The sequence below is a fragment of the Panthera uncia genome, chromosome D1 (genome assembly GCF_023721935.1).
Source record: "Panthera uncia isolate 11264 chromosome D1, Puncia_PCG_1.0, whole genome shotgun sequence".
NCBI classification, from domain to species: domain Eukaryota; kingdom Metazoa; phylum Chordata; class Mammalia; order Carnivora; family Felidae; genus Panthera; species Panthera uncia.
Window position 1 is genome coordinate 92405668 of NC_064808.1, and position 24655 is coordinate 92430322.

General features: G+C 43.9%; 1 long non-coding RNA gene across 7 annotated transcripts in view; it reads left to right on the forward strand.

The window, feature by feature from the left end:
- The window catches only part of LOC125915150 (uncharacterized), a 212588-nt gene that overhangs the window by 178290 nt on the left and 9643 nt on the right, over positions 1–24655 (forward strand). For 6 of the 7 annotated variants that reach the window (XR_007455587.1, XR_007455578.1, XR_007455590.1 and 3 more), the window contains one exon: positions 8335–8393. The exons of the other annotated variant lie outside the window; for it this stretch is intronic. This is a non-coding gene — a long non-coding RNA (uncharacterized LOC125915150). The remainder of the gene's footprint in view (positions 1–8334; positions 8394–24655) is intronic. 7 annotated transcript variants of the gene reach the window in all.

Sequence of the window (24655 nt, forward strand, 5' to 3'; positions counted from 1 at the left end):
GAGCTTTCAACACAGAGCCCGACGCGGGGCTCAAACCCACAGACCGTGAGATCATGACCTGAGCCGAAGTCGGCCGCTTAACCGACTGAGCCACCCAGGCGCCCCTCCCCATTCTTAAATCTTACCTGTAGTTGCAAACACAGTAAGTGTCGAAGTGGAGGTCTGAGCTTCTGTCTCCAAATCATGTAAATTTATTGACTTAACCTGAACATTTATTTATCAAAGCACAGGTGCTAGTGTTTTGAAAAAATATAGGCCTTCCCCCCACCCCCTCCAAACTTAACCATATACTCAGATAATGACGAGAATAATGGAAAGAGTAGCTACCAGTTCTAACATGTCTTTGTCTGGAACGTCTGAACGTCGCGTTATTTTTTTAATTGTAAAATGTGATTTGCTCAGAGATGGCTTTTAGTCTTCTCTGACCGTGAGCTCCAGTTTTCACTGCCTTTCCGCAAGCTTATCAGTTTTTTTTTTTCACGCTTTGTTCCGGGTATGAAATATGAACAAGACATGACCAGGCACGTTTAAACTCTTCGTCACCGAGATGTCTCACAGTGCCTGGATTGAGTGTTGTGTGGTCAGTGCAAGGTCATGATGAAATCCGCTGCTTCTATAGATTCTTTTGTGCTGAAATCAGTGTCTTTACCGTTTATTTCATTTGCTTTTCTAGAACAAAGGTGGGTATTACATGATCAGGGAGACGGGGTAGTTTGCATCCAGCTCTGCAAAGGCAGGGTCTGTGTCAGAAATTTTTTTAAAAATATTTATTTAGTTTTGAGAGAGAGACAGAGACAGAGCACGAGGGGGAGAGGGGCAGATAGAGAGGGAGACACAGACTCAGAAGCAGGCTCCAGGCTCTGAGCTGTGAGCACAGAGCCCGATGCGGGGCTCGAACTCATGAACTGTGAGATCGTGACCTGAACTGAAGTCGGACACTTAGCCAACTGAGCCACCCAGGCGCCCCTGTGTCAGAAATTTTTATATCCCCATCTCCTAATCCGCGTCCTGGCACAGAGCAGGTACTTCATACATAGCTCTTATATTGAATTGACAGGTATAAGAAAATCCAAGATATCTGAGACTCAGTCTAGACTTTGTCCATTACAGTGTGTCCTTAGATAGGTCACTGAACTTGTTACATTCTCTATAAAATGAGATTTCTGTCCACTTTTGAATGACCAATGAGAGCCAAATTGAGCCTTACACAATATTTCTGTTCACCTTCACAGACCAGGTGGAGTTTTATCCTTTAAATAAATAACTTGCAAACTGACGGTCCTTGTGTGACTGATTTAATCAGAGCAAAGGGAATCTTGATGACTTACTTGGGGATCAGTATTTTTAATGGGTATGTCATTTTGGGGCAAATTCCTACAATCCTCTATAGCTGGTTTCCCCCCACCCCCCTCAATTCACATTCCATTTGGATTATCTTTATTGTTGAAATGGAATTGTCAGCTCGAAGATATGTTCAGAAATGGTTTGCTTGGGTCCATAAATCCTAACAGGAAGAGCCGGGAATCCAGCAGCTGAGAGCGTTGTGAAATCCGTTAAATCAAGTTTCTGGAATATGTGAGCAGCCCACTGCCTTCTCAGTAATCTGAGGCAGAGTGCCCAGAGAGAGTATTTCATCAAGGGTAGTGCAAGAAAAGTCCACTGACTCATTGTTGGGTGTTGGATGACCTAGGAACTTACTGCGTTTATCAATGGAGGAGATCTGTATTCTGATGCTGTCTTCCTAGGAAAGCTGTTGGAAACTTGTACACGAACGATTCTGCTGACTTCTCGCATTTTGTTTCTTCAGTGATTCTCCAGCTTGAGTAGGCATGACCATCACCTGGATGACTTAGTGAATCGCAAGTGCCTGGATACTCCCCTCAAAGTTTCTGATGAGTAGATCTGGCGTGGCTTGGGCTTTAAAATCGGCAATTCTAACAAGTTCCCAGGTGGGGCTAATACCGAAGGTCCAGGGGCCACACGCTGCGAACGCTGTGCGAACATCAGATGGCCAAGACTGGTAAAAGTAAATATCCCATGCACCGCTGCTCTTTTCTGAGACTGCTTTAGTGAAAGGGGACTTAGATAACCGTCAGTGGCACAAACCACAAGCAGACATGGATGGGTCAGAGTGTCCGTATAGAACTATGATAAATACTAGAAAAAGGAAGCCAGAATTGTGTGTGGTTTTTTTTATTATTATTATTCATTTTGCGACAGAGAAAGCACCAGCAGGGGAGGGGCCGAGAGAGAGAGAGAGAGAGAGAGAGAGAGAGAGAGAAAGAGAGAGAATCCCAAGCAGGCTCCACACTGTCAGCACAGAGCCTGATGTGGAGCTCGATCCCACAAACGGTGAGATCATGACCTGAGCCAAAATAGAGTCAGACGCTCAACTGAGCCACCTGGGCGCCCCTGTTTTTTGTTTGGTTGTTTGTTTTTGTTTTTTTAAGTTAAAATTTCAGCTCATTCATGACTCTGTAGAACAGATTATTGTGGTCTATTCCAAACTTCTTGGTCATCTGAAAATATAACGCCTGAGTATTTACTAGCAAACGAGGGAAGATATGTCTCTATTTCCTCCCATATTGTCATTTTTGGCTCCATACGCTCTCTCAACAGATGGACCATGTATCCCAGGGTCCTCTCCTCTTGCTTATGATCTAATTAGATTCTAGACAATAATCCTCTATCAAGCTATTTTAAGTTGAGTACTTATTGGCACAATGTTATCCATTCAGGTTCTCTCCCTGGAAGCCTATTTCGTTCAATTTCGTTCCATTCAGTTTAACACCCACTGACTGACTATATTCCAACACGATTCTAAATGGCTGGGAAGAGGCATGACCAAGGTCTGCACCAGTTCCTGCCTTTATAGAGCCTGCATGGGAGCAGAGACAGACAGAGGGTAAACATGATGTATTAGTCGATCGATCAGTATTCCTGGTAGTGGTTCCTATGGAAAAGAGGAAATGAACGCAGGGTAATGAGGTTGAGAACTTTGGGAGCTATCAGGGGAGAGTTGTATGCACGCTTGCAATTTTAAACAAGGGTGCCATTTGAGCCAAAAGCTGGAGCGGGTAAGACAATAAGCATATACTTGGGGAAGAGTGTCAGAAGCAGAGGGAACAAGGCCAAAAGGTAGGAGCATGCCTAACATGCTTATGGAACACCGAAGAGGCCAGTGGGACTGAAGCAAAACGTGTGAAAGGAAGGCAGTGGTAGACCTGAGAGGTCACAAGCAAAGTCAAGACCGTACAAGTAGGGCTCTATAGGTCACCGCAAAAGACGTCAGCTTTGATCTGAGTCAAATGGGAGTCACCGCAAGGTGTTGATTTCAAAGAAGGATCTGAGTGTTGTAGTTAGGGTAGACTGAGTGAGGCAAGGATAGACGCTAAGAGGCTGGTTATGAGACCGCGCCAGTAACCCAAGCAGAGATGATGTGGCTTTGGGCCATGGGCTGGTTGGTGAGTAGTTCAATTCCGCATTTATATTTGAAAAAGTAAAGTAAAGTTCAGCAGGGTTTCATGACCGATTGGATGTGGAATATTAGAGCAAAAGGAGTCAAGGTTTTGGCCAGAGAGACTCGAAAGATGAAATCGCCATCGAATGAGACGTAAAAGGTTACAAGAAGAGGGGCCCTGTCGGGGATATTGGGATTCGGGCTGGGGACAGAGTGAGTTTGCCGTGACTATGAGACACGTGCTCGGGAGTGTCACAGTGGTTGTCGATCATGTGGGGCTTATGAGAATACGGTGAGTAGGTCTGGACTACCGATGGAGTTGTCAACGTGTCGGTTCTGAAAGCTGTGAGGCTCGATGAGATTAACAGTGATTGAGTGTAGATACAGTAGTAAAGGCAAGGACTCAACCCTGGGAATCTCCAACATGAGGAGATAAAAAAGGAAAAAAAAAAAAAAAAAAGGAACCACAGGAGAGATGGAAAAGGGGCGGCCATCAAAATTTGTAGGGCGCGTGATGTCCCAAAACCCAAGAGAAGGAAGTGTATCAAGTAGAAGAACGTGAAGGATAGTGTCAAATGCCGATGAGTGGTCAGGAAGGTGAAGGCTGAAACTTGACCGTCGGATTTCATAAGTAGAGATCATCAGTGACCTTGGCGAGAACATAGTGGGTGCCGTGGTGATGGTTAAGGCCTGGTTTAAGTAGCTTAAGAGAGAGTGGTCGAAGAAGAATTGGAAATGGAGAGCAAAGCCAGCTCTTGAAGTTCCTGCAAAAGGAAGCAGAGCCCTGGAGTGGAAACAGGTGGGGAAAGTGAAGTCGAGCTAAGGGTTTGGTGGTGGGGTCTGCGTTTGGAGTTGGAAAACACAGCAATATGGTTGTGCGCTGATGGAAATGATCCAAAAGAGGACAGATTAATGTTTCAGGACAGATAGAAAGAACTCCTTAAGCCGTTTTGTTGGCTCGTCAAATGGTGATAACATCGAGCATCCAAGCGGAAGATTTAGCTTCCGAGAAATCAGATCTTTTCATCCACGGGAACAGGCATGTTTAGGGTACTGATGCTGATGGGAAAGGTAGATGGAGTGTTGAGACCCTGTGCAAAATCCATTTTGAGTGGTTCTTTTCTCCAAGGAGTAAGAGCTAAGAGATAATGTTATTATCTCATAAAATACCAAAAATTAGTCAAAAGAAAATAAGACCCGAATCTATGCCTCTACCGATATTTATTCAAAAAATAATACAAAGCCAAACACAATATAAAAAGTACGCAATAAAATGTTTCATTTTAGGAGTTTTCCTAAATGAACCGAATTGAGTGAGGTTTTAAAATAGAGATGTAATGTCTTTTCAACGGGGGCCCCTTCTTCTCCTGGTAAGTGTCTCAGTATTAAGCAGGCATTCTTTATTGCTCTATTAACCTTCAAATTTATTCAAAATCAGGAGTATTTGTATAGAAAATTTTTATTTGCCAGTTCAGTGTGGATGAATGCCTATAACATTTTTTACACGGTAAGTGTGGGTGGAGTAATTTCCTTGGGAATTCTTCTACAGTTATTTCTTTTTAAGTCGTTTGTTTTTAAAGTTTATTTATTTATTTTTTATTTTTTTATTATTATTTTTTTAACGTTTATTTATTTTTGAGACAGAGAGAGACAGAGCATGAACGGGGGAGGGTCAGAGAGAGGGAGACACAGAATCTGAAACAGGCTCCAGGCTCTGAGCTGTCAGCACAGAGCCCGACGCGGGGCTTAAACCCACGAACCTGGAGATCATGACCAGAGCTGAAGTCAGACACTTAACCGACTGAGCCACTCAGGTGTCCCAGCACGTACAGGATTTTAAACAAAAGAGGTAGTAGGTCCTTTACATTACGTTTCCTTTCCAGGGTAAAACAAAAAGTCACTTTCTGGAGGATTGAAATTGTATCTTAGCGCTTTGGTTGAACGAAATGTACAAAACTCAATTCAGAAGGCAGTGCGTAAATATTTTGTAATGATAATAAAGCACGTTTAAAAAATACTTATTGGGGTTCTTCACATCGGTGAACCAAGTGTGTTTGAACCAAAGAAGAATGACCATGGTATTGACGTCGTCGGATTGTAGGGAAAGTGAAATGGGATTGCCCATGTAAAGTGCTTATTACAGCACATGGCTCATGGGAAGTCCAATCAATTATGTGGTAGGTATAAGGTGATGAGGTTCCTTAAGAAAGGTACAATAAAATTGTCAAAATTAGGGGACTGTTCTTAGCTGTGCATTTTTCGGCAGAGGGGAAGGGTGGCGAAAGGTTACTATAGCCCCACAGTACTTTATTGAGGACGAGCGTTTAACAGTAGAATCATAGAAGGGTCGTCACAAGAAACAATCACTCAGCATTACGTTCGAGGCACTACAGTCAGCATCTGATCTATACATTTTATTTAGTCTTTATGATAGACCTGCACAGTAAGTTGTATTAACTTCATTGCGTAGATGAGGAAATTGAATTGGGGAGACATGATGAAGTGCTACAATGGGCAAGCTGTCTGCAAATCGCTAAGTAAATTAAAATACTCACTCCATCTAATAAGCTGCCCACAAGAGAGCAAAATCCTCCTGAAGATCACGGTGTGATTTGACTCCTAAGTCCCACTCTTCTTTCTACTATTTTTACTATTGACTTGCTCATCTAAATCCAACTCAAATTCAAGTGCGCGTGGCTGGCTGGCTCAGAATCAAAGACTCCGCGTACTTTGCCGTCCAACACGGGGTTCACTTTATGCTTCCAAACGTGTATGTAGAAATGGCTTACACTTTGGTATTGACACAGATTGGAGACAATAGGAGAATCTCACCTTTTGTCCCTTGAGAGAAAAAGCTCTTCCCATTCCTGAAAACCATAATACCGTTTCTTTAGAACCTGGCTGTGTTTCAAACTGGCATTGTTTTGGTTGATAAAAAAAAAAAAAAAGACCACCCCCCCCCCCCCTCCCAAAGGAAAGGCAAAAAGAAAAAAAAAAAAAAACCAGCAACAGGAAAAAAAGAAAATCCAACCTAATTTTTAAGATTTTTCTATTCAGGGGGCATCTGGGTGGCTCAGACAGTTAAGCAGCACCCGACTCTTGATTTTGGCTCTCAGGTCGTGATCTCCAGGTTCTTGAGTTAGAGCCCTGCATCGGGCTCTGCTTTGCAGGGCGGAGGCTACTTGGGATTCTTCTCTCTCCCTCTCTCTCTGCCCCTCCCCTGCTTGTGCGCGTGCTCTCTCTCTCTCTCAAGATAAACAAACTTAAATAAAAAAAGGTTATTTTATTCAGAACAAAGGAAAATCAATAACAATAATTTTCTTTCTTTTTTTTTTTTTTTCTTTTTAAGAGGAAAACCAAATGGTAGTCGCTTAGTTTTAACAGCTTTTTGGAACATTCTAAAGATGTAACACTGTCTTTGTTCATGGTAATCAGTTGTTTCAACACGGAGAAGCGCTGTTTATGAATGAAGGGGAACAGTTTGGCTGGCAGAAGAGCTTCCAAATATAATATTTCGTCCATGAATATTACGTAAATCCAGTAAATTCATTAAATGATGAATATGTACAACACGATATTTTACACCTGAGTGTATTCCAGAACAAAAAAGAAATCAATACAAGCATTTTGAGAAAAAAAAGTTACTATAGACATGTCACCTCCCCAGTTCTTAACCCTTGAAAAAATGTTTTTTGTTTTTCTTTCCAAGGATGTGACAATGCGAACTCTCCAGTCCATCCATGTAGTTGGCCACCTAAAATAAGAAAAACGATGCCAGGGCATCAAAATGGATTGTTGTTGTTGTTGTTGTTGTTGTTGTTGTTGTTTTCTGTCTATAACTTAGGTGGGGGATGGGCAGTACTCATTCAGGAAGGGACAGGAGAACAGCCTGATTTTCCATCAGGAGTTTCATATGAGAATAGCTATGCAAAACCCTATGAAGGACTTGGACTTTTCAAGGGGAGGGGGAAAAAAAAAAGGTTCCTCCGGGTCTACAAAGACCTGTTGAGAACAGGAGAAGCTGATGTTAATTGAAACACAGAGCTTAATGGCTAACGGGGTTGAGAAAGCTAGAACTTACTAAGAGGGAATGTGACTTTGTTTTTCTCCAAAGAATTAAAAAATCTGCTTAGCCTGCCTCTCTGACAACCTAGGGCTCTTCCACCGGGAGACAGGCTTCTGTGCTCATCGTTCTTGCGACAGCATAGGGTCCCTCGGAAGTCCTCCCTCCACCCCGTCCCCATCTCGGGACTCGATTATGCAGCCTACACCTTCTGTGCGTTGCCCCGCAAGTGAACCTTGCTGGCAGTTTCTCATGCTCAAGGGCCAGCTCGCTTGCTCCTTTTGGCTGATGGCAGAAGGCCTGAAATCCCTCGAGGGAGAGCAGAAGAGAAAGAGGAAGCGGGCGGAGACCCCACCCGGCTTCTTCCAGCATGCGTCTGCTTCATCTCAGGACTCTGTGACTCATCCCTGAGCCCTCCACCCCAGAACAGCTTCCACCAAATCGCAGCCACCCCCCCCCCCGCCCCGATTCGTCGTCGAACACTTCTTTTAGTGGTGCAGTCTCGTTCTGAGATTACAGGGACTGCTCATTTTGTTAGAGTTCTTTCAACAAACTCAACCATTGCTGCCCCTTGGCAAGTGTGGTATCACCCTGTATGCTCCGTGGCATTCCGTGAACACCTCATCCTGTATTAGTGTCCTTGTTTCTTTTTTCTTTTCTTTTCTTCTCTTTTCTTTTCTTTTTGCTTTTCTTTTTTCTTTTCTTTCCTCTTTCTTTCTTTCTTTCTTTCTTTCTTTCTTTCTTTCTTTCTTTTTGTAAGTCATCCTTTTGTTTAGTTTTAGAACAAGTCCTCCTTTTTTTCCCCCAACAGACTTGCCTTGGAAAAGATTGAGAAGAGCCAGTAGACTTGGCTTCCTTACCTCTGCTCATGTGAGTATAATTTATATTTCTAACTATTGTGCAAGTGTCATTAGAGCCACGTATTTACCCAGGTTTCTGTGGAAGAACTGCCTGGTTCGATCTTTGCGACGCTGGCACTCTTTTAGAATTAACCACGGAAAAACTTGATGACACTTCCGTGGTTCTTGTAAAATTCATCTTTGGGGTAATTTTACGCTATGTGTTCTCCCCCTTGAATGTTTTAAAGAGCTGGATTCCTGTCTCTTTGCGGAGCATTCTAGCAGCTGTGTCTCATTTGCTTTGCAAGGGCATTGGAAGAAATTGCTATTTTGGAAGCTTCTTAACATATGGGATCATTGTAGAAGGCACTTTACAGTTTGCATAGTGCTTTCCCGTTATTTTACCCAGTTCATTTCTCAAAGAAGCCCAGGACGTGTTGTTTACATTTTTCAGAGCGAGAAATAGAGGTACTGAAGGAATAACAGCAGCTTGGCAGGGCAATTTCTCTCCCTCTGGAATTAATCAACAGATTAAAATCTCTTCCTTCAGATCCCTCAATACCTGTGATCAGAAAGCCTCATACCTTTTGACCTAAACAGGTGGATGGACACGTCCATTGCATCTGCGGAATGAGTGGCCTGGCTAGTCTTAGGTCTACCCTAGCCAAGAACTGTCTGAGTGATTGGACATTGGCGACTGGGCTGCTTAGCTCTTTTATTAAAAGTGATATAGTGGATGGCTGAAAGCACGGGTTCTGGGGTTCAGACTGCCTGGAGTTAAATCCAGCTTCCAACTTGTATCAGCCGTGTGACATCGGATGAGTCACATAACCTTTCTGAGACTCATTTTTCTTATCTGTCAAATGGGGACATTGGTTACTACGGCGTGGAATGATTGTGGGGCTGAATTGCCCGAATCTATGTAAGACGGTAAGCACAGTGCCTAGCGCACAGTAAGCCCTCGGGAAGTGTTAGCTAGTGTCACGTTATGGTTCCAAAGTTGGCCACCTGGTCGTTTTTTCTTAGGGTTCATTTCAGTTGATTTGTTTCATGAAATTACACCTACGGCCCAGTCAGGACTGGAGATCGTGGGTGGTCTTTTTTTTTTTTTTAACTTATTTTTATTTTTTATTTTTATATTTGAGGGAGAGAGAGAGAGAGAGCACGTGACTTGGGAGAGGGGCAGAGGGAGAGAGGGAGAATCTCAAGCAGGCTTCACACTCTTGCGCAGAGCCCGACGCAGGGCTTGATCTCACAACCCTGGGATCGTGACCCAAGCCAAAATCAGAAGTAGGGCACTCGACCAACTGAGTCACCTAGGTGCCCTAGATGGTGGTCATAAGAGAAGGTTTAAGGGGCAGACAGAACTTACACTGGGATTTGCTCTGCTCTTAAGAGCTGTGATATTTAGAACGTCTGTCTCTTTGTCATTGTACTCTTTAAAACACAAATGGCAATGTTTTTCCTCCTGAATAATGTAGGAAATCCACAAAGGGTCTGGTACAGTAGTTCCCACAGTACCGCAGCCTAGGACTTTTGGAATGGGAGCACACAAAAATAGGCAAAAGATGACCTTGGTTTTCTTACCATTCTAGGTGAGAGTGGGATGTAGAGAGTAGGATGTTTGCTGGGTAAACTGAGCAAAGCACTTTGCTGCTATATGCCTCAGTGTCCCCCATTACAAATGGGAATTATAACACCCACAGAATGACCAACTGGTACCCCATTTGCGGGGGCTTTCCCATGGCAAGTGCCATGTCCTGAGAACCTCTTCAGTCCTGGGAAAACTGGGACAGTTCACACCCTAATCATTTGCCGTATCCGGAGCAATGGATATAAAGGTGCTTTGACATTTCATGAACTGAAGAGTATAATCAACTCAATTCTGAACAGCTGAGGTCCCAAAATAGTGCCTTGGAAAGAAAAACGTGGTAATCATACAGTATATCACCTCTCAAATAAGACTATCCCACTTTAATTCTTTGTGCATCATTTTATAAGCTACTTAGAAATATATAGTGTGACTGGAAAATTCCATTAACGGATACCATGCTGTATTTTTCAATGTTTATTTCTTTTGAGAGGAAGAGAAAGAGAGCATGTGCACACATGGGCGGGGGAGGGGCGGAGGGAGTGGAAGAGAAAGAATCCCAAGCAGGCTCCTTGTGGTCGGCGTAGAGCCCGAGGCAGCACTCGATCTCATAAACGGTGAGATCATGACCTGAGCTGAAATGAAGAGTAGGGGCCATAACCAACTGAGCCACCCAGGTGCCCCAGATATACCATGCTTTACATCATTCTTGTGTGTTTAAACACATGTAAGTGAAGGCACACACAAGCAGATTCACACGGAACAGTTTAGGACAAGTACTTTCAGACCACGACAAAAATAATTTGCATTGGAAAGACCTCATTTGAAACAGACCCTGAGAAGTTCTGTTTTGCACCCGCGGCATATTTACGCAAACATTATCATTTGCGATAAATTGATTACTGATTTGTCTCGGAAAACTTCCAAGGAAGACACAATAACCTGGGGAAAATGACATAACTGACCATCTACTTGGCATCTGCAAAATAAGCACATACCAAAGGGTAATACTCCGTTGCTGGGAATTCACCTGAGGCACCATCCGTGTGCAACAGATGTGAAAAAACATTATCCAACGTGCATACAGGGGACTTAGCGCAGTTTCCCCCAAAATGACTCATTTCGTTTTCTTTCACAATTTATAGATTGCACTTGAGTAGAACTTCAAACTGTAAAAGTATGCATTTGCTCGAAAAGGCGAAAGTTTTGATTGACTTTTATTTGCGTTTTAGCTAGGGATATCCACCCAGAATTCAAGCCAATGCAAGATCTAGAAATGCTAAAGTGAGGCTTCTTACAGGCAGGCAAAAACAAGATAAATAATACATAGATAGTATGTATTAGTAATAGGAGGAAACAAGTAAGTCCAGTCTACCTCAGTTGCTAGTATTAATACCAAGAGGCCGTATTTATTTTCAAAATTAGACTTTGCAAATATAACAGCTTGTTTTCTGCTGGACTTAAAGTGGCACACGTGAACGTCTGAGAAAACGTTAAGATACTTGAAGCCCCTGAACATGACACGTGGCTTTTCTTTATCCTGGACCAACTGCGGGCAGCCTTGGGTACGTGGCGGACGCTCAGTAAAATCTTAATACCTCGTACGCAGTGTTCTATGTATTGGTAATAATTCAAAATAACGTAATGAAACCAGAGTGAAAAGGGCATGGTCCGCTATCCCACATTCAACTTTTCTCCAAGGAATGGACTACTATACCTCTCAGACGGAAGCAAAGAACTCATTCAAAAGCAGAGCTGAAGGCTGGTGGAGTTATTGTTGTTTAGATTTCCCTGGACAGAGGAGTAATTATGTTGGCTTCAAAGGCCTTTTCTTCTACCTCCCATCATGGCATGCTAGTGCAGGAGGAAGGCTTCATTCTGCTCCTACATTTTACAAATGGAAACCCAGAAGAAGGAACAATTTGCCCAAGGTCACAGATTCAAACCCTCCCAGATATTTCTTAACCCGAATTTAGTTTTTGCAGATCTCCCCAAATAGAGCTATAGGTGATTTTCTTGGCGTGTTTGTTCGTTTGTTTTTGTGTTTGTTTTTTCACTTGAGGATACTCCGCCTGCCCTGTGTCTCACCGTCCTATCCGTTGTTACGTAAGCCCTTCCATCCCAATCCCACTACTTCTTAAACAACCCTGCTTCCATACCTCACTTTCCAATGGCATTTTCTGTGCCCTCAGACAACACACTTGAACCTCCACTCTAAGGTCCCAGGCTAAAGGAAGCTTCTAGATGACCCAAGTGCTATGTAAATACAAGGTGTCTTCCTTGCACTTCTTCCTAGGCCCTCACAGCCTTTGATATAGTGATGCATAATGCTGGGCTTGTACCTCTCAGGCTTCGGTAATGTGAGTCAAGGCTTTGTTTCATGGTTAATTTAGCCGATGAAGAGAGCGAGCTGAAACTCATGAGGACAGACAGAAGCTGAAGCGAACCGAGGTCATAGCTTGAACAGAACCTCCAAGAAGACAGATTGCCTGTGGCTCGTAGAGCACCCTTCCCCTGACAGTGGTGATGCGGACTGGAAGTCGAAAAATGACCGTCTCTTATGAGGGGCACACGAGGGCACGACGATTATTTAAAACGCGGCCCCACAGAGAGGAAATCTGGTTGATGTTTATTCAGGCCCCTTCCTTTTAAATCCTGATTACCCTTGGCTCAGCCAGGTGCTGAAACTTCTGCCTGAGCGACAGGTGATTCTTATGTAAGAATTGGAATCTCGGGCGTGATAAATTTGGTCTTGAGAAATCTCAGCTCAGTTGCTGCAGATGGCAGTGTCATGATGGCAGAGTTAGAGAGAGGCGTCCTGCCGGGCTGTGGGCTGTCTGACATGGCTACTCAGTTCAGAACTGTCTGAGCCAATTCCTTGAGCCTCAAGGTCGTGACCAAGGGGTACAGCCCAGCTGCAGGGTTGACATTCATTCTAGCAACATTCTACTCCCTTAGATGCTGCTGCTGACTCATTCCAACTCACAGGTCCGGTAAGGGTCAAGTTGTCACCTGTGTTCTTTGTGAACATCTTTATCATTTGGGGTCTCCGTTTACCAGAACGAGCCTCTGTTGGGGGCATATTTTGTGCTTGTAAAGAATTGCTTACACTATAGAATTTGCGCAGCCCAGGAGATATTTCTACCCACTCCATCCCTATCGGGTCCTGCAACTGTCAGGGCACAGGTTTTTAGCCTTAGTTCTGAGGAGTCTGGAAATCCCCCCAAAGCGCACACACACACACAAAAACCGTGAACATATATGCCTCTTTCTAGGGAGAGCATGCACAGCTCTCATAAAATTGTTATGTAAGTCTGAGATCCATCAACTTGCAAGAGGCACCATTGTAGATGATGAAGGAAATATTCTTAAGTATCATTTGTTCTCTTTCAACTAGATTTCCCACTTTGAATTGTAGGTTGAACATGATCAGAGGTTAGCAACATAGGGTAAGCGTTGGAGTAAGACCCTTGATTCTGGCCTAGACCCTTGCTCTACACTTCCTGACTGTGTGACCTTAGACATGTCACTTGTCTGGGCTCCACATCTTTATTTGGACAATGGGTAAAATATCACCTACCTCATTATTGCTGTTGCGGAATTAAGTTGGAATGAATATGTAGATCTTGTGGTGTGTGTGTGTGTGTGTGTGTGTGTGTGTGTGTGTGTATCTTGTGATGCACCTTGCATTACTGTTCAATAAACAATGGCTAGTATTGACAGAAGTCAAATGGAACTCATGTCTCTGGAGCATGTGGGAAACAGTTATTTTACCAGGCCTTCTCTTGTCCCTTCCTATTCTCTATTCTTTTTCTTCAAAGGCCACCACAAACATCACTTGCCTTGGAAACTATGGAAAAGGATGGCTTTACGCGAGGACATTTATCATCCTGGAATTGGGTGCTGCTTTTCTACTTGGGATTTGAGGCTGACAGTATCCAATCTCAGTCTCTCGTTTTAGAATCAATATTTCTGTAGCAAGTGTAAAATCATCCTAAATGGATTTTTTTTGAGATTGTCCAAAAAAAAAAAAATTCTGAAGAGAGAACACGCTAAGAGTGAAAAAGCTATGTTTATGAAAATATCATGAAGGCTAAATGTGATGCACTAGGAAAACACGCTGGCAGATTTCACTGTATACCCATGAGCTCTATATCCCAACTATACTGATAAACAGTATTCAAGGGAATGTGAAAATTCCTTCTATAAGTGCATTTCTGCTGGTCTAGCTCATTGCCTAATCCACAGAAGGTGGTTAATAACCATTTGTTGGGTGGCTGGATGTACGTCATGTTTTCCTTGTAACATAAATACCATATCATTCGTATCATATTTATATTATGCCAGTAAGGAAGATGGAATAGTCAGTCACGTGATGCTTTTATGAGCATAATATTTCCGAAGCTCAGCTGACTGATAAACCACTGCAAGAAAGCTCCTTCTACATCTGTTTTCTATGACAAGTGGGAATTTTAGAGACTGCGAGTGTAAGGCTTTTGAGTGAGCCTTTGTAAGGGCGCCTGAATTGCCGTCTAGTTTGTTAGCGTTTGAGTTTTGCAATTACACCCATTCAGATAGAACGATGCGTTAGGAGCCCACGAGAACCTTGTGGCTGTGCTCCCTTCCCTCTTTCTCTCAACCTTACCTTTCATACAAGACGTAAAAAGCCCAAATCACAACAGCATCGACTTCCCTGACTTAGGGCTGAGACCACGTAAGGGCCTACATGTTCTGCACAAAGTCTCTAGAGCTTTCCTTCCAGTGGGAAGACTCACCTGGGAAGAAGTGAGGGGAAAGAGAGCTGGGTGGCCGGGATGGCTGTCTGCAGCAGCCGGCTTCTTCATGAGGGTAATTGAACCTGGAGCATTGGCATCCAGAAGCAAGTGGTCACGAGGGAGCAGCGTAGACATGGGGAGGTCACAGGAGCAAAAGAGATGAAACAAAGAAAGTATCCCCCAGAGGGACAGTCTTCCTTCTTTCCTTTACGGCAACTCAAAGCCCTGTACTTACCTTTAATTCCTCAGTACTGTATCTCAGGTGTGTTTCCCACATCACCACATATGAGGCTCTGGAATCGTCCCTGTTTTACAAGAACATATAAGCATTGGTTCTCACCTGCTATTTCTAGTAGAGAATGAGAAAAAGTAATCAGCATCCATTGGGCATCTGCAGGTGCCAAGTAATTTTACCGTCTCTCCCACTCAACATGTTTTAGGTGCGAAAAGTTGAGTATGCACCAGTAACTTATCCAGAGTGGCCATCTAGGTGATGAGACTAGGTTTGAAACCCTCGCTGTCAGCCCCTGCATTTCTACATGGACTTCCTCAGGATAGATAGAACATCCTGAGAAACTAAACAAAAAGACATGCTTGGGGGTAAGACTATTCTGTTTGAAGACATATTTCCTCCCTTCCTTCCTTTCCTTCTCACTACAGACCAACACAGAGAGACAACCATTCGTCCACCCCCATACGTAAGCTCAGATTCTCTTCCGTTTTTCTTAACAACAGCAGAGGTTCCATTTCTCAGATGCGGAGACTGGGCTCCGTGACCACACTTCTGATCGTGGGCAGACCATCATGGTGACAGGAGGAATGCATCTATACGTGCCACATCAAAGCATTGTGTATGACCAAATACCGGAACACCTTGGTCTTCCTCTTACCCATCTTGATGTTGGAAGTAATTGCACTTACACTTGAATTTATTCTGAGTCGATATTAAAGCTCATTTTCTAGATCTGTTTTTCACGTAGCGTTACTTAGTGCTTAAGTGTCTGTGCTTCTATCTTGATCATTTCTCAAATGCCTTTCTCGCTCATCCTCATTACTGCCACTCTTCCCTACTGAGGTTGAATCCGTGGTACAAAGTAGTATTATTGAATGCCAAGTGCAAGTCAATAGATACCTCCGTGAAAACCAAGAGAAACAAAAGCTTACCACTTCCCAGTACTTGTTAGAACATACTGAAACAGCTCGTGCGCAGGTGCCAAGGTCAAGGAGGTCAGCCCACACTTGAGCTCAGGCATTTGAGTTTGTCAAATGAGTCAGTCAGATGGGAATGTTGGGGTTTCTTGGCTGGATGTGTGTCGCTGTTGCTGTGCATGAGAGATGTCTATTTGCTGCACCAGCCTTTGCTATCACGCTAAACCATCAGTTTAAAGAATGACGGATGTCCTGAGTGCACTTGTCTTTACAAGAAGTTCCTTGCTTGCAGGGGCAAGGAAATTTTGTGGAATGTTTAGAAAAAAATTTTTTTTCATGTTTGTTTCTTTTGAAAGAGAGAGAGCATGCGTGTGCACCAGCAGGGGAGGGGCAAAGAGAGGGAGAGAGACAGAATCCCCAGCAGGACAGCACAGCTCTGTGAGATCAAGATCTGAGCCAAAGTCAAGAGTCAGATGCTCAACCAACTGAGCCACCCAGGCACCCCCTGTTGAATATTCTTCAGTCTTCTCTTTCCTTTCCTTGTCTCTCCGTGATTACCCGCTGCTTCCTTCATGACTCCTCTGGACGCCTGCAAGAGGTAGGATACCCTCTCCTTGCTGATTGGCAACATCAGCACACACGCAGTTATTTCTGCACCATGTGTTTTCCCTACTAGAGTGGACATTCCGTGCACACCCGCTTTCCAAAGTCTTCTACATCGTTCGTCTGCAGGTTGCTACAATGGCTGGCATAAACTAAGGCACTCAGTAAATATTTGTTGAATGAATGCAAGACAGAATGAACAGGAAATCACATTCGCTTATTTTGCCACATGTTTGGCTTCCCTGAAACACGTGGATTTTTTTCTTTTGAGTATCTTTCATTCATACGGCCTCCCTGCCTTCCTCAGTCAAGATGTATTGAGCATGTTTGATGTGTCAGGCACTGGAGCATTTGCCAGCACGAGCGACACATGGTCCCTACTCCCTTAGAAGGTCCAGAGTGGGTTGAACGGATCATGCTGGTTCTGAGTCAGGCAGCCATTCTGGGTGAGTCACCAGCCACTGTGGGTGGAGCCTCGAAGTGGCTGTTTGCGAGAGAATGCGGAGGAGGAAGTCATTACCCTGATCTTGAGACTCTCACAGCCCATGGGGTAGTGAATGAATAAATACTTGACATATATAATAGATGCCTAGCCTCTAAGTTGTAAGGTACATTAGAAATGGCTAAGCTGTCTTACAGCGATGGAACAATGACTTTCCCCCAATATGAAATCTCCCTGATGCTTTCAGCTAGTATGTAATTTATATTACACATATTTCTTTTGTACGCCTGTGTGCTCAACACTAGGCCAGGGCTGGGCACATGGCTGTGCAGAAGGAAGGTGGGAAACTTGCTTCTAGAAGGCACAGGCCAATGAGAGTGAATATGAGTGAGCAGAAGGGAGGGTGAGAGAGAGGAAGGAAAGGGAGGGGACAGTAAGAAAGGTAGAGACCTTCTTCTTCGGTCCCCTGCCTCTGGGTCCAAAGGATTCCAAAGATAGATGGCTTTAAATTCAGGAACCTCAACTTTTCCCTTAGACATTTTTTTTTCAAGAAAGAGCTTGATATTGTTGAAGTGACAGGATGTGAGGTCAGTAGAAATTCGAGAAATGTCTAAATAACTCCGGTAATCTAGGTTATTGGAGGCAGCCTATTTTCAGGTAACTTGCTTAATTCTGAACAAAGATTTTCTTTTTCTTTTTCTTCAATATATGAAATTTATTGTCAAATTGGTTTCCATACAACCCCCGGTGCTCATCCCAAAAGGTGCCCTCCTCAATACCCATCACCTACCCACCACCCCTCCCTCCCACCCCCCATCAACCCTCAGTTTGTTCTCAGTTTTTAAGAGTCTCTTATGCTTTGGCTCTCTCCCTCTCTAACCTCTTTTTTTATTCCCTCCCCTCCCCCATGGGTGTCTGTTAAGTTTCTCAGGGTTTTCAACGAATTGTCAGAGTCTGCCCCTCCATCTCTACTATGTATATACACTATCAACATTTAAAAGAAATTGTAAAAAATCTGTCCCCACTTTTACAATGGCTAGAAGCATTAGACCTTGGGTTCAGTTAGTGCGTATTTGCTTGGTACTTACTATGTGTCAGGCATTGTGCCAGGACCTCGAATTCATCACCCTCAAACCACTGACCTGGTGCTGCCATTGATAATGGTTGGTTTTCCTTTCATAAAATACATTTCAAAGCGCCGCTGAATGGGCCTCTAGACTCCATTTTTTTTTTTTTTTTTCCCCGCTTTTCCCCCCCTCCTCCCCCCCCCCCCGCCAAAAAAAAAGTCCATCATGCATGTGTGTGATTTTGTTTGAATTACTAAAAGGAGTATGGAGCAGAGCTGGAATGACATCAAAACTAAAATTAAAACAATTTGAGAATTTCCAGAAACATGACCCTGTTGAATAGTCCTAAGCCACCACTTTCTCAGGCTCCTGTGGGGAAGACAAGCCAGGCCTAAAGGACAAAGATCTGCAATGAAATCGCAGAAAGCAAGGTATTTTCATTTAAATATTGACCTAATGCTTAACGCCTAGCGTGTAAGGCTGGGCACCTTCACACCCGTTATTTCATTTCCTTCTCTCAAAAACCATGTGAAACACATCCCATTATTTTCATTCTATAGATTAGAAAACGGGAGCTCTGAGCGACTGAGGAAGTCCCCCCAAACCATACACAGTCCCCCCAAACCTGATTGAGACAGATAAATACAGATTCATTGACTTAAATACAGATTTATTGACTTCAAAGACCTTGCCTTAGGTAGAAATCTCTCTCGCAATATTCTTCTTAAGGCTTAGAACCATTTCTTGGTGACTTTAAGAAAGTCTTCTCCCTCTGAAGACTAAAGGAGGGGTTAATTTGGTTTTGGATTTTGTCCTAAAAACCTTTGGGGTTTTTCAGAGGATGCTATCACTTGCATTTTTTGGCTTGCTACACATTGAATGTGCTAGAGAGTCCCTCTTCGATTCAACCATCTGTGCTCTTGGCTTTTAAATTCCATGAAAATGACTGGACACATTCTTCTTATTCTATCCATACCCAAGGCCAGAGGGAGACATTCTATTGGCTTTCTCCAGTAATCTTTCCTCTTGTTTTCAGTATCTGTTCCAAGGTCTTCAAACCATCTTCCCTTTCGTGTGTGTATGTGTGTTTCCTATATTGTTTCTCATTGTTATTACATTATGTTAATGTAATTATAACACAAATGTATTAAAACATAAAAGCTGTATATTTTAATCAGTAAGGACCAGTGCTCAGGGAACATCTTCACTGTCGATTTTAGTAATTAAAAGATATAAAGAGCAAGGGCAAATAACAAACAGCTTCTGAATCTGAAAAATATCCAATAAATAGCCCAGGGACCCTTAAACAGCCCAAGCCAGCTTTGGAATGCCCATCTTATATGGTTTCTGTATAGGCCTACATAAAGGCAGGGAATTGAATTAGGCATGGGCATAGAATTTTGCACCTTTAAGGAGCATTTGAGATCCAGCCCTAACATTGTGGAGAAGGAAGTAAATTCTGCAGAGGTTAGCGATTTGCCCAATGCCAAACAGGAAGGCAGAACAGGATCTGAAGCAGTGATTCTCAAACTTTTACCTTTAGATTAAAAAAAGAAGCAGATTTGTTACTAGGCAGAATCACAGTCCCAGGTCATCTGCATCAGATCAGGGGCAGGGCCCAGGAATCTGCATGATTAGGAGGCCTCCAGGGTGATTTGGCAGCCGGTGGTCCTGAGGCCACACTTTAAGGAACACTAATCTGGAATCTCGGCCTCCGGACAATTTCTTCCCCAAGGACTCTGTTGCCTCCCTACCTTCAAAAACATTCCAAACAGCAACAAGGCTCTTTGTGATTCGCATTAATGCTCTTATTTCAACAACTAATTCCTGGTTGCCTCATTCGTTGAGTAGTAATTCTTTGACTCAGTAAGCTGCCATCAGGTACCGTACAGCTGTGTCGGCAGCTCAAAATACACAGATTAGAACACAGCTCTGCCTCCAAGGAGCCGAGACTTCGCAAGAGGAGTAACAACTATGTCTTGAACATTTGCTTTATGTGTGCTTCATATAGCGTGTCGCCTGCATTCATCTCCTTTCTCACCTGTAGGCAAGGCTGTACAGAATCACAATATGGTTTGGGAGTTTTTCATATTTATAGAGTCATACCCATTCTCCGCCCTTGTTCTTCCCCCTTAATATGCCTTAGAAGTATTTTCCTCGTTCTTTCTTTGGATACGTCTAGTCTTTCGAATGGCTACGGAGCATTTCTCAGTATTGATGGACCATCATGCCTTTAATCATTCCCATATTGACGAATATCCGATTGTTTCTATGTTCTCTTACCGCAAATGATCCCGTGGTGGATTCCAGAGTAAACATTGTTACCCTCATTTTCCCTCGCCCAAGCTCTCACAGCAGCAGAATTGGGATTCAAGGGGAGGCCTGTCTCAAAGCCTACAAAGTTTACTTTCTTTTCACTGTTATGCCTTTTAATAGTTTCGGTGGAAGGGCTTCAGTGCCGGATGAGGTGGGGTACTGGAGGATCACCAAAAACCTAGCTGCTGAGGGAACCTCAGGCAGCGTCACCTGGAGAAGTGACAGTGAAGCAGAATCTAGAAGGCTTCTGGACAGAGAGGAAGAAAGCCACTCTAGGAAGAGGCGTTGGCTTATTACAAACCAATCAATCACCTCCTAGAGGAAACCTGTAATAACAGACTGGTGGGGAGGTTCGTAGAAAAAAGACATGATATGTGCACATCAGGATCTTACAGTATGATTTGTGTGTGTGTGTGTGTGTGTGTGTGTGTGAGTGTGTGTGCCTGTGAGCACGCACACACGTGTGAAAAAACACTGGAGTAATAAGCTACTGAGAAGAATATAGATAAATGCCTACCCCAGTTGGCAGCTTTGGCAAACGCTGGGAAATGAGGAGGCGGTGGGCCTGAGTACATGGCAAAGAAACTTACCCTCTTAATAGCTTCGTTCCTCCTCCTGAAATGAACAAAGTACCGTCTCGTCCCTGTCTCGTCCCTGCCTACTTGACGGGGATGTTACAAGGCTCGGTTAATTTCCGTAAATGTTTTGAGCTCCTCTGAGGTGTGTGTTCTGTAAATAGGAGGTATTAATAGCAGCCGTCAGAGCTGAAACAAAAGTGAATCGAGCTACAGTCACTTGCTGAGAAGGAAACACAAATGCCCATAAAGCATGAAGCCCACGCTGGGTCCATCATCACACTGACCCTTCTTTAAAAAGGCAGCCTGGATCTCATAGAGGACGTCGAGGCAGCTCAGGCCCCGATCTCAAGTGGGAAAATGCAGGAGACTGGCTGGATTTTCCACCATTTAATTTCCCAGCTGATTACTATGATTAAGAGCCCATCTGGCACAACACATTTGTGAGGTATGTGTGTGCGGGGAAGTGGGACTTTAGTGAAGGCCGAGATCTAACAGAAAAAAAAGAAAAGAAAAGAAAACGCGCAGTGGAGCCAGTCCCATTTTGGAGCCCTCTGCTAAGATGTTTAAATAGGAATTTCATTGTATTAGTATTAGTGAGGCCGTGAGGCCATATGCCGTAAGAAAGGCAGTTAGGGAGCGAGTGTTTCTCTTTCTCGAGGCTTTTATGTTAGCTTAGCGCGGATTTGGTGGTGCCTTTGTCTGCCATGGGTCTGGAGGCTGCGAACATGCTAAGAAGAAAATCCAGCTCTGGGTTTCGGTGGCAGCACACCCAATATCTGTACCCATAAGGTCATGGCGACTACGTACGCGGTGGCTGGAGAGACGCACACTGACACTCGCGCACAGGGGTGGCGGTGATAATTTAGGACAGGGGGTAGGTACCCTTACTCCTATACCTCCAAAGAAGGCTCTGAGCAGGGGGTGGAGGGAACCATATGTTAAGCCCTCACATCTTCATGGCCCCTTCAGCGTAACTGCGCCTCCAAATCAATTCACAGGCAAGTCGGTCTCATAAGCACTAATAGGACTCACAGATGTGCAGAAAAACCAAGGTTATGATGCTCAGCTGAACTCCCGGATGGTACTTCCCATAATTTTCTGTTACCCAGGGGGATCCTGTGTAAACCCATTCCAGACGGGGTTGTTTTTTTTTTGTTTGTTTTTGTTTTTTTTAAATTGTATCTTATTTCTGAGCTCCAACCAGGGCTTCCCTTTGGCGGTCAAGGCTCCAAGTCTCCTTGAAAATTCCTACCTCAAAGGTAGAGGCTCCTGACTCCTGTGGTCACCACTTCTGCCCGGGTCTGCAGGTCCACAAGGAAAACTCATCAGTGACTTGATCTTAATCCCTCACTGCATGGGCACAGGTCACGGAAGAACATCTGGTGGCCCCTGACCTTTCATGTCCGTTTGCCAAATGTATTAAAGCAGGGGTTACTGGAGGACCCATCTGTAGGCTTCCATGGTGGTGGAGGGCTAGGTGGTGGTCTGACTTCAGGAGAACCCGTAAGCCCTATCTATTTTGCTCAAAGAAGGATTGATGACCACCCCCCCTCCTTGAATGGTTGAAGATCTCCATCTTTACAGTAAGCCATTATGCTGAGTTTCTTTGGGCTGGGGCTAGGAGAATGTCTGTCATCTCATCTCAGAAACGTGACAGTAAGTGTGGAGAAGTGCGGCTTCTCCACAGGTTGGAATCAATACCTAATTGCCCTTTGGGAGATTCCCACCCTGTCTCTCAAGAACGTGCATTTCCCAGCCCATGATGCGGCGTTGTGCAGAGAAAGCTAGATCAATAAGAGTGACAAAGTTTCTGATGGGGTCCCCTTAGGCTTCCGTTTCTGAAAAGGGACTTTTACTTTAATTACTTAGACCAGAGACTAATGCTTTACCTTCTTGTAGGGCAGAAGTCCATTAGCGACCCCATGAATTACAGTGAGATCTTGCTTACAATGATGAGGCTTCTTCAGGGCTCAGGTATTTCTGAAGGTGAACTCTGTCTGCTGCTGAGTATCCCGAATAAAGGGCAAGTCTACTGATTTTAGGTCCCGTTCAGCCATAGCTGTCTAACCTCCTAATAGGAGGGAGGCAGGCAAAGTCAATGACGTGGGATGGCAAGTGTCCACATCTCATCATGGCGGCTTCTCCTTGTCCGTGATTTCCCTCATCTGGGTCCAGGAACCTCCCAAGCTTCCCAGGAGAAATGGTAATGCCAATCTAGACCAGTTGTATCCTCTGGGGAGAAGTCTGTGTTGTAAAATGGAATGCCTCACATGGATTCCAAGGAGAATCAGATTAGAATGAACGGACTTGGCATCCTGGGCTGCAAAGAAATTGCTGTTTTTCGTGATTTCTCTTGTCTTCAACAGAGACTTAGCGTCAGATTGGCATCTCTCAGTGACTGGGGGAAGAGGATGAGAGTCGGTTGTGTGAATAAAATGTGTTAAGATAAAAATCAACCCGAACTCCTTTATTAGCTAGAATGTCCACAAATAATATAATAAGAACGGTAATACTTTCCAGAAATCCCCAAATTTCTCACACACAGGCTGCTGAACACCACCTCTCCATTGTCATGAGGAAGACAGGGAAATGTTGACCCAAGAGGAGTTTGGGGTCAGTCAGGAACGGCAGCTACTACTTGGTGTATGTTTCATCAACCTCCTTTCCCCTTGGCAGTGATAACTTACCAAATGCTCCGAAAACTCTTTCCTACTGAGATCAGACAGGATTTCAGAAGCCTTTTACGTTTGTACTCCAGACAGCCCCTAACAGTCCGTCAGAGTTGGCATAAAGGGCTCAATTTTTCAAAATAAACATATGAAAAAGGTGACATCTTGTGTTCTTCATGGCATAACTAAAACATTGCAGGATGGGATTCTGGACTCAGTCTGTGGCTTTTGCCAGCCTTTTCTGCTTCCAAATCATTTTAGATGGGATTCAAGATTCAGCTTTCTACCCGTCCTGCTCAGATTTGTCCGTCACCCCCAAAAAATCACACCCAAAAAATGGGAAGCAGGATCCTGCATTTATGAGCCATCCATGAGGTGATGTCTGGTCCATATTAAATGTCAGAAATAAATAATTTATGTGAGATGAAAATACAGAGATGTGATTATATTATGGATATTAATCCTACCCAAGAATAGCATCTTAACCACCGTGAATGCTCCCTGAGGGACACTAACACTTTTTCAATTATACTTTGGTAACACTTGCCTTGGGAATATGTGGAAAATGTGTAAACATTTTACACAGGACACTTTGAATTCGATGTCTTCTTCAAATCGTGAATTTATCCTCTCCTCAGTCCTGTCCCATGTGTGAAAACAAATAAAAATTAAGTGAACAGGAGCAATTACCCCCAGGTAATGGACAGATGGACTCCAGTCCAGGTCTTGATAGACTAACAGCATTTTGCAGAATCAGGAGCCTGTGGCCTGTCACTCATGATCAGGGTTACAGGAATGCATAGTCAGATTGCCTTGACTAGAACACAGTGCTGGAGACCGTACTCAATCTTAATTGACTTCTGATGCCAATCTCCATTACGAGCATTTGGTGACTTACTCTTTGGTTTATCCAAGATGGCAGTCACTAGAGTACTTATGGCTGGGGTTTCCTACATCTCAGGGTTATGGGGGGCACACCATGGCTGACAAGTCAGGCAGAATGAGAAAAGGGCACCATGAAATTCCTTCGGCCCCATCTAGGACCCTCTCGCCGGTGTGGGGAGGGGAGGAGCATCTTCATTCCGATGCTGCCGTCACAAAAA